We start from the raw sequence: 9,937 nt of genomic DNA, 5'->3' as shown, positions 1-9,937 counted from the left end.
GTGATGCCGCTGGCTTTGCTTTTCTTTTTCAACATTCCTCTGGCTATGCGGGGTCTTTTCTGGTTCCATACAAATTTTAGGATGATTTGTTCCATTTCTTTGAAAAAAGTGGATGGTATTTTGATCGGGATTGCATTGAATGTGTGTGAAACATGTTTTTACAACATGAAGAGCTCACCTTCCTCAGTGAGTAGGATAAATAACCGTATAGATCATGCAGTTGAGAAAACTCGCAGTATGAAGAAGGGAGCATCTCCTGCCTTCCACGGGCTGCAGACCAAACCAACACCCAGCTGACAGGCCTCGCCAAAACTAGCCGCTGAGATCCAAAGTATGTTCTCAGATTTTGCATTGCTTCTAAACATGTTCTTTAGCGGCGCACTGTTAGCCTGAACTGACTCGTTCTCGAAGTCGGTTCCTTGAGGCCCGATATGCATTTTATTTGTGTTCTCAATTTCCAGCACAGCTCCTGATGGTTGGCAGAGCCTCACTGAACATCTGTTGAGTGGACCCACAGTCACCGTGGGATTGATGCTATGGTGCTGGTGAATGTTTATACCTACAACCAGAGAGAGAGAGACCTTTTTTCTTGTTTTAAAACTGAGGGAAAGAAAGGTTTAGAAGCTGAAAGAGATGTGTACCGCTCAGTGTAGAGGCAGGAGTTGTTTTGAAATGTGCGTGGATGGGAGGCCCAGGTCCGACATAGAGGGGCTGATGGGGTTCGGGATCGGGGAGAGCAGACAATTCCTGGAGCAGTGCACTCCTCAGTACATAGTCTAAAGCTTTGGGATCCAACAAGGGCAGGCTTAGCTAGCTGTAGACTGTGGATGTAGGGGAGTCACGGTTAGGGCTGGGAACCCCAGGGAAGGTGGGTGTAGGATGGGAGTGTGCCTTGTAAAAAATTCTGCATTTCTGTGTACAGTTGTTAACGGGGAAAAGCACTATATTTTTAATCCAACCTAGAGAAAGACAAGAAGTCAAGTCCACAGAGTCTCCTGGCTGAATGGCGTGTGCGTCCTCTTGATTTATCAGGCTGAGATCGGGGTTGCAGGGGACACCTATGAGGACAGTGTGTGACCTCACCTTGTCACTTCCCTTGGCCACTTTGCTGTTGCATCAATGGGTATTCTATGTATGGAAATCAGAGTGAAGGACACACTCACTTTGACCGAGAATTAACCCAACCCAGTATCCATGTCCCGAAGGGACTTCACTTAATGCTCTTTCCGCACTCTGTACTACATCTTGGGAAGTGAAAGAGAAGCCAAGTGTCAGTGTTATTTCTCGGAACCGAAACTGACAACGAAGACAAGCGGCAAAGGGGAAGGAGCTTGAGTTTTGGATTCAGAAAGCATGGGGCGGGCTCCTCTCCTGTCTCTGCACTCGCAGGACCTGTGACTTTGGGCACGTTTCTCAGCCCATCTGAGCCGAGACCATCTTGGCCATAGAATGAGGCTGTTCACACTTACTTCCAGAGAATTCACCAGAGGGGCTCATAGGAGGTGCCCCACGAGGTGCATGGCACCTAGAGGAAGTTAGACTCGTCACATAGCTGCTCTCTCAGCATATCCAGGGCTGTCTGCCTCCACGTTCTCCCTGATTCTGACCCGCTCGGTCCTCTCTTCCTCCAGGCCACAGCCACGTCTTGCCCCAGCTACTCTCATATGCTCTCGCCCTCTCCTCCCTGCCCACAGCCCCACAACACCCTTAAAGGAACGCACAAGCCCAGAGCAGAACTGGCCCCGCTGCTTCCCACCTGGCCTCACATTCCCTCCCTCGGCTCATGCTGGCTTCCTTCCTCCTACTTCTGGAACGTCAGGCTCCCTCCTGCTCTAGGGCCATGGCCCCCAGCTTCTCCTGCCGGGTGTGCCAGCCCAGAGACCTGCACCACCTGGATCTCCCTGACATCTAGTTGCCATGTAGGAGATCCTTTCTTCCAGTAAATACTGAGTTTTCAAACTAAAGGAGGCTCCCACCTTCCCAAACCCTCCGTTAACTTTCTCTGTCACATGTATCCTCACGTGCTCATTTCTGTCTTCCTGCGCTCTGGCCGGCCCGGGGGGCTTATGGACTACAGTCATTCATCCCTCAGAGCTCTGGAGGCTGGAGGCTGAGATCGAGGTGCTGGCAGACTCACTGTCTGCTCAGAGCCGTCTTCCTGGTTCACCTGTCTTCTCGTGGAGGAAGGGGCAAGGGGGCTCTCTGTCCTTTTAGAAGGACACTAATCCCATCATGAAGGCTCCATCCTACAACCTAATGACCTCCAGCTCCTCACACCATCACTGGGGGTTAGTTTTCAACACATGATTGGGGGGGCAGGGACACAAACGATCTGCAGCACACAGTGTGACTATGGGAGTCCCCCCAGAATATCAGCCCCGAGGAGCGCAAGACCACTGCACACCACCAGACAGCGCTAGGCGAGCCCGGCAGCAAACAGGTGAGCACATGCGCCCATGTGACAGCCTGCTGAGCCCTAACCCCTCACTCCCTGGTCGGTCTGGGTCCATCCAAGTCACTGGACATATTTGAGAATTGAACTGATCACAAAACAATGATGCTTTTATGCTCTGAAACTATAATAATGTGCTGGCTTAGACGGAAGGGAGAGGGCTGGGGGGCTCTTGGCAGTGGCTCTGGGGTGCGGGTGGGCAGCCCGGCTCGCTCACGGGGCGCGCAGAAACCAGTGGCAGGGATTCGCAGATGGTTTCGGCCGGGTTCTGGCTCCATCGTATTGTAACAGCTTTATAAATTACTTTATCCTTTTTCCATAAGAGCATTCGTGACGTGAAGAGGTCAGTTCCATTTTCAGTTATGCTTTATTGCATTTTAAGGGAAAATTATATATTACAGTCGAAGTTGCCAAGTTGGGTGTTTTCAAAGGTCACAGAATGTAAGACGCACAAATGTGAAGGAGACACGGTTGGGCAGATGCTTTACTAGCTGTCTCAAGAATAACTTCTGGTCTCATCTGCACTTTTGATTTAATCTTCAGACGAAACTTGTCGGCCTCACGTTCTCTTCCCGCACACGAGGCCGGGGGTGCAGAAGTGGGTGGCGGGTGCTGTCACCTCAGCAATGAGGCGCTCCAGGGCCTCCCCATGAGCCAGCACAGGGATAGCAGGAAGCGGGAGGGGCTCAGGTGGGCGGCAGGCATGACCCAAAGGTGGGAACCCCTTCCCCGCCTCACAAAATGTCGCAGATGGAAGGGGTGTGCTCTGGGCTGTTATCAATTTCCAAAGCACCCAGTCGGTCCAGTGTAGCATGCCTTGGGTCTTGTTTCTTGGAAAATGGTCAAATCTAACTTTTCCGGGGTCTCTACCATTGTGGCGGTCACTGCTCCCCTTGCAAGCACTCCATATTTATACCCATGAGCCCTCCCAGTCGACCAGGAGGGCCTTACGTCTCCCGGAAAGATCAGAGATGCCTAGCTCATGGCATGAAGGAACCCACTCAGAGCACTGGTCAGCAATGGCAGGACTCAGACCTGGGCCCGTCATTACCGGTGACAGGATGGTGGGGAGGCTGATGATGAACACTTACTGGGCACCTGCTGGAAAACAAGGTGGAAACACAGCAGCCCTGGGAGGTAACACTCTTATCATCCCTGTTGTCTAGGTGAGGAAAGCAGGGCTCCCAAGGCCAGAATCTCGGTGCTGGCAAGTGGTGTCTGCCCAAAGTCCACTCCCCATGCAGGGCCCGGCAACAGACGTCCCCAGAACAGCAGGGCTGCCCCCACGATCCTGGCCACAGCTCGAACCCTCGGGGGCTTGGACACACCGGAGTTCCTGGGGGAGCCCTGGGGGGGCCTCTCTGTCTGGCATCAGACTTTCCCTGCACTCTGTTCTGATGCACAAGGAGCGGCTGGGGGGGCCACCTGTCACAGTTAAAAGTGAGGATGCTTGAGGCAGGCAGCCAGCTCATCATCCCTCTTCCTGACAGCAAAATGGAACAGAGGCATGAATAAGGTTGATGGTGTGACTACATTTTCTACAGAAATGTGCTCTGCGAGTCATGGAAGGGCGTCTACAAGTGAATGCAGTCACCCAGCAGATGCACCCCTCGTGACGCCCAGCCAGCCTTGGATTCACTGTGTGGTCGGCTCCCCTCGAGGTCTGCCACCTTTCCCTGGCTCCAAGAGCTGTAGATTCACAGAAGTCTTTCCCGAGCTTCCTCTGCAAGGACCATCTGCCTACAGTCCCCAAGGATCTCCCTCTATGGTAGCGACCATGTCCCTCTTACTGTCGCTGAACTCTTCCTTCTTGGATACAGGTCATGGTTCATGCACCTTTTCCTCCTGGAGTGTGGATCCCCTGGGAGCAAAGACCCACTCAGCCCATCCCTTACCGTGCCTCCCGAAGTCTGCTGAGGAAGACAGGATGGAGCGTGGGAAAAGCTCATCCTCTCTGGGATGAAGTGAATACATTTTTCCTGCCCCAAGAAGGAATTCAGAGTTCATGTAACCCCTCCTAGAGAGCTCAAGCACATCCAAGCCTCACTGTCGAGTCTAGCAGGGCTCAAGCGTTACCAGTATTCTGAAATCTAAGAAGAGGCAAAAAGGGAATATAGGTTTTTAAAAATATGCCTTCTCTGCTCGCTCTGACCCCCTCTCCCCCTCTTCCTTCCCTCTGGTCCAGCTACTTCGTATCCTACCACAATCTCTCTGGTGAAGGCACTGGGAGGAAGCAGGCATTTCTATATTTATTTAGAAATCTACAGGCTACAGAAAGCCCTTTATTTTGACAGCTAGCTAGGCCTTTGTTATATTGATAATATATGGCTGCTATTTTTCTGCCAGTATCCTCTTCTGCGGTCAGAGTGACATCTTTGCATCACCCAGAGTAGAGCGACCAGAAGTCAGTCGACAGATAAATCACATTCGCAGCACCACCATGAATTAGCTCTTCAGTGTGTGGATGTCTGTAATGATGCTTATGGAATCCAGGTGCCATCAAGATTTTAGTTTATCAGGGAAATAATTTAAGTATTAAAAGATATAGTGCTCGCTTCGGCAGCACATACACTAAAATTGGAACGATACAGAGAAGATTAGCATGGCCCCTGCGCAAGGATGACACGCAAATTCGTGAAGCGTTCCATATTTTGCTCTTCTCTGACATCCGCGGGTGGGGAAACTGAGGCTCCGCACATGGACGCTTTTACTCCGCGGAGGACCGGTCCCGGCGATCCCGGCACAAGGGCGGGATGACGCAGCGCCGTGCCCTAGCTGCAGCCAAAACGGGGGGCGGTTCCCGGCACCCTGCGAGGCTGGCCCTTCCCTCTGGGGACCTGGGATTCCGTCTCTCGCGCTGGCCACTCAGGTGCCCCCTGTCCACTGTGCCACCACGTGGACGTGCATTCTTTAATTAATAAGTAAATAAATAAGTAAATATATATATATAAATAAAAGATATAAATATGTATTTAGCAATGCTTTTCTTTGTTGTTGTTTACTTTGGTGATTTCTCTTAGACTTTTCATAGAACTGCTTTAGTCTCTGAGCAGAATAAGAGACTCATTAAAAAAGCACAAAGGAGTCAGGGCTCAAGTAAGACAAAATTCTGTTAAATTGCAAGTAAGTGGCTAAAAGGAACCCAAAGCCAAAATGCACCTGATGGCTTACGGTGGCCATAGTTAAGGGTCCCTCAGCAGGGCATGGGATGGCGGGGACCCAGCAAGCTCTCTGTGGATGGGCAGTCACAGTCAAGCGTTGCTGGATTTAAATATTGCATTGAGTGTGTGTGTGCATATGTGAGCAAGTGTGTGCATTATCTTTCTGGGAAGATACTAAAGAAGGAGTATAGGGTAAACAGCTGTTACTTTTTTGGGGTGGAGAAAATTAAATAAAGAGAAGAGTTTATTTTATTTTATAGCTGTCTGTTCTGCTTTAATGTTCCATGTGCAGGTCATTCACTTCTCATTGTTAAAAATGTCTTGGTGGTAGAGTCGATGCCCGCTTTTCTCCTTACATATCTCTATATTAAAAATGAAAGCAATTTATTTTAAAATAACTACCTAATGGCATTTTTTGGACTTCGATCGCTAGATAAATATATCAAGGCAGAGAATTTACTTTGATCTCACACATTCTCTACGTTTCTAAAAGTTTACACCAGCTTTTTAACACCTTGCTTACACTTTCTGATTGGCATCACTATTATTTCCACTAACTGGAAAACATTTTGTTCTGTGAAGAGCAGACTTCCTTCATGACAGCCTGAGTTGGAAGCAGAGGCCTTGAGTCCTCTCCAGGGGACCATGACACACGCTCGGAGTTTTCAGTGTAATTAGTCCGAACCCACTGCTTATGAGAATCACAGGGAGGGCAAATCACTTTAATAGGTTTCCAGCACCTTTATTACCCAGTAATTTTATAGTTTGTGTGCTAAATGCTCCGAAGCTTATAATCATTTCTGCTCTCATTCGGCACACCTACCACTTTACAAATGTATGAAGGAAAACAGGAGGCCAAGTGAACCGCCAGGTCAGGGAGCCTGCTGCAACTGCTGGCCTGGGGACATAGCCGTGAGGCTTTTCCAGCTAAGTTTCCTTCTCACCCACAGTCCTGTTTAAAAGTGTAGTCTGGGGACACCTGGGTGGTTTAGTCAGTTAAACGTCTGCCTTTGGCTCAGGGTGTGGTCTCAGGGTCCTGGGATCGAGCCCCCCGTCGGTGGGGCTCCCTGCTCAGCAGGGAGTCTGCTTGTCCTTCTTCCTCTGCCCCTTCTCCCCACCCGTGCGCTCTCTCTATCTCTCTCTTGCTCTGCTCTCTCTCTCAAATAAATAAATAATATCTTTAAAAAAATAAAAAGTGAGGTCCCAGAGACACTCACATAGGGAAAAAGATGTTGTTGACGTGTTTGGGGTGTTTAATGAGGAATTCATCTTGTTGAGAAACACCTGCTCACTGGATGCTGTATCAAGACTCCCAGCACTGAAGAATCTTGAGACTTTTCTTCTGTGTCCAATCCCCAAAACACGTCCTATGACACCACGTCCTTTCTCAAAATGAAGGTCCATACAAGGGAATAATTTAAGATGCAATGGAAGGACGTTGGAAGTTTGGCTGTTTTGGTAATATGTTATTTCTTAGAAAACACTGATATGATATTTGAAGCAATTATGGGAACATCCCTCAACTTCAGTTTGATAACGGCTCGTCTGCTGTTGTGTGAGTCCTCAAGCGTGGAGCTCACCTAGATTGCACATTCTAGAAACTCTTCCTGTTTCTCTGTGTGAGCTCCATGCCACTCCACACCCAGATATTTATAACTCCTTTCGCTCCAGAGTTTTCTGTGACCCCTATTTATGTTGGGTACCTGGAAGGGGCTGGATAGATTTCTCTACCAGACTCTGAAGCTAAAGGCCCTTCACATGTGTAACACAAAGGCTCTGACAGAGATTGCACCAGTGAAAGGCTAATTCAGCAGAGGGAGTGAGCCACAGAGAGGAGGCTTTGCTCCATCTGATGTAACATCAAACAAAACACATCACATCTTTGTACGTAGTCTTTAAATCATACCCAGAAGAAATACCATATATTCACAATAATATTCACAATATTCAACACTGTGGATGATAATTTTATCATAAATGGTGGCCTAGGAACCTACACACCATTTATAACTTTGGAATGTGGGACATGTTTTTTTTCCACAGGAACATAAACATATTTCTAAATTAACCTTTAGTGCACAATTGATTTGTATACTGGGAACTGATCCTACGTCATTGCTTTCACTCTGACCCACAAGTTAGAAGGGACAGTGTTACCACCCAAAGGCAGGCCCCTGGATGGCTTGTTTGGCCGAGTCAGAGGAGCTGAGCCATCGCTTTTGCAGACAACCAACCAGTCTCACTGATGTTGGAGACAGGTGCACTCCTTAAATCCCGTCTGCTGTTACCGCTCTCCACGTCCACCCTCCAGCCTTCGCCATGCCTGACTCGGGTTCTGTTAGTAGCTCGGTCCAAGCTCTAGAGAGAACTTAGTCATCTCTCTCTACTTGTCTACCTCACAAGGAAGAGGAACAATGACATTGGATCGTTAAGTAAAAGGATGTAACTAGAGACAGGATGATACAAGATTTTGAACCTTTGGCCCGAGGAGACCAAGACGCCTATATGGGACAAATGCTTTTCCTTTCTGTGCCTCATGGGAGGTTACTGATGTCAGGTTCCTACACCCACAGACCAAGAATAGAACATGGGTCTAGGGAAGGGTGCCAAGGAGTCTTTACATTTCACATGGGTCCCAAGACAGCACATCAAGAGAGCTTCAGTCCAAAGCTTCAACCAGAAACAAAAAGAACACATTTCTGGAGGATCCTCTTTCCATATACCCCTCAAGAACCTACCAAATGATCGAGAAATTGGGTATTCTGGGTCCTGGCCAATTCGATCAGCTTCTCTCTACTTTAGATAAGACCAAAAGATCCTAAGGTGGCAGCACTCACTGTAAAATCCTTAATAAACATAAACACAACAAGGTTGGGGCCAGGGGCTGTCCCTACCATATAGACTGTACAGAGTCTGCACTGTCCAGGCTGCAACATGTTTTCAAACATCAATTCTAAGACTTTCTCATAAATAAAGAGCAGAGCTAAGATGAACACCAAGTTCCATGATCTTCAAAGTGCCAGGCAAGTATGGTACAAGCAGTAACCATATGTTCTCCTTGGTCCTAAAGTCCTTCACCTTTAAAAGCAAGTCAGTGTGTGTGACACGGCTCTCCCCTGTTTGCTGCAATCCAAGGAGGGACAACTTCCCTTAGTCATAAGGATAAGCCTGTGATCCAGGCTGGCCATTCAAGTCACACTCATTCATCCCCAAATCATCATTCAACCCTCACTGGACCAACATGAGCCCTAAGATGGGTAGGTATCAGTTAGGAAGCAAGAAGTATCTTTTTCTGAGATCCCGAAATCCCAAGGAGACCTTCCTTTCCACCCGATTGAGAAAACGTGTCTCAAACGAAGCTAGTATTATATGAAGCAAAATTGCATGAAACAAAGTTCCAGTGATATCATTGCGCTCCTGTGTCTGGCTGTACCCAAAGACCAGTCACTCCCAGAGCTTCGGGTCCCCTGGGCCCATATGTTTCCCTTTTGTTTCATCTACACTGAGCTGCATTCCTGTCACACACAACTTGAAAATTCCTTATGAGTGCCCTATGATTCAAACCGTATGTTGTAGAAATCACATGAAAACAAAAAACACAGGTTACTTTTATGAAGGGTCAATACCAATCATGCAAATTGTTTACCACCCATTTATCACTTCTTAAATTCATCACACAGAAAATTAATACCCTATTTTTGGAATACCTTTGAGTTTTTGTAGGGGTCTTCTAATTAAGTAGTTATTCAGTTTAATTGAAGCACCAGAAGCACACTGATTTGTTAAGAAGTCAATGTGCATTATTATAGTATTAATGTTTTTAAAGATTTATTTATTTATTTTAGAGGGGGGGATGGGCAGAGGGAGAGAGAGAATCCCAAGCAGACTCCCCGCTGAGCGTGGAGACAGACGCAGGGCTCGATCTCATGACCCTGAGATCATGGCCTGAGCTGAAACCAAGAGTCAGATGCTCAACTGACTGTGTCACAGGTGTCCCTATAGTGTTAATTTTTTAATCAGACTGGTAATCTTTTTTTTTTATTCTTATGTTAATCCCCATACATTACATCATTAGTTTTAGATGTAGTGTTCCATGATTCATTGTTTGTGCATAACATCCAGTGCTCCATGCCGAACATGCCCTCCTCAATACCCATCACCAGGCTAACCTGTCCTCCCACCCCCCTCCCCTCTAGAACCCTCAGTTTGTTTTTCAGAGTCCATCGTCTCTCATGGTTCGTCTACCCCTCCGATTTCCCCCGCTTCATTCTTCCCCTCCCGCTACCTTCTTCTTCTTTTTTTTTTTCTTAACATATATTGCATT

At 47.8% G+C, this 9,937-nt stretch overlaps 1 non-coding gene across 1 annotated transcript; it reads left to right on the top strand.

The window, feature by feature from the left end:
* The first annotated feature begins 4,999 nt into the window (after positions 1-4,999).
* LOC115944258 (U6 spliceosomal RNA) lies at positions 5,000-5,106 on the top strand. Its single transcript, XR_004078824.1, has one exon. It is a non-coding gene; the product is annotated as a U6 spliceosomal RNA (small nuclear RNA).
* The last annotated feature ends 4,831 nt before the right edge of the window (positions 5,107-9,937 follow it).

Source organism: Leptonychotes weddellii, unplaced genomic scaffold, assembly GCF_054177405.1.
Source record: "Leptonychotes weddellii isolate Sample4059 unplaced genomic scaffold, ASM5417740v2 HiC_scaffold_6754, whole genome shotgun sequence".
Lineage (NCBI taxonomy): Eukaryota > Metazoa > Chordata > Mammalia > Carnivora > Phocidae > Leptonychotes > Leptonychotes weddellii.
Note: the sequence above shows the minus strand (reverse complement) of the source record. Positions and strands in the feature narration are given on the sequence as shown.